Below are 644 nucleotides of genomic sequence, written 5' to 3'. Positions count from 1 at the left end.
GGGAAAAGCCGACAGGAAGAAGTTGGGGTGATGCGATCTTTATATAGGCGGAGCAAAATACTTCATCGTTCCGTCTATATAGTGCATTGCGATTGGAAGTTTACGCTGTCAATACAGGAGACAAACCAATGGGCCACTGGCTGCTCGCTGGCCCTGCGTGATGGTCCTCGGCAAAAAAACAACAAAAAAAAAAAACTTCTGTAGGCCCCTTAAATGCGTCGGCCCACCGGGAAAATGCCCGGTGAAGGCCAAGGGATCGCGCCGGCGCCGCCGAACCGAGAAGAGCAGTGTTGTGCTTTATATGAGATTTATATTTGCAAGAAATATTATTATTATTAGCCTATTAGAAAATCTCTTTATTTCTTTTTTGTTCGTATTTCGATTTGTTGTTAAATCAAACTTCAGTCATTCAAATAAAGAAATATTAAACCCAGAGTCGATTATTCAAAAATAACCGTTTTGATCTGATCATAGCCTAAAGGAGTCATGGGTCTGAGTGCAGTTATTGGATAGCACTATATTAGACAGATTGGTCTGAGTCATATAGACTGTATAAAAACATGGACGTGGGGGTGTGCGATATTGACAAAAAATTATATCTCGATATTTTCTGGGATTTTATCGATAACAATAATTAGACGATA

This window comes from Sinocyclocheilus anshuiensis, unplaced genomic scaffold, assembly GCF_001515605.1.
Source record: "Sinocyclocheilus anshuiensis isolate Anshui unplaced genomic scaffold, SAMN03320099.WGS_v1.1 scaffold689, whole genome shotgun sequence".
Classification (NCBI taxonomy): domain Eukaryota; kingdom Metazoa; phylum Chordata; class Actinopteri; order Cypriniformes; family Cyprinidae; genus Sinocyclocheilus; species Sinocyclocheilus anshuiensis.
Note: the sequence above shows the minus strand (reverse complement) of the source record.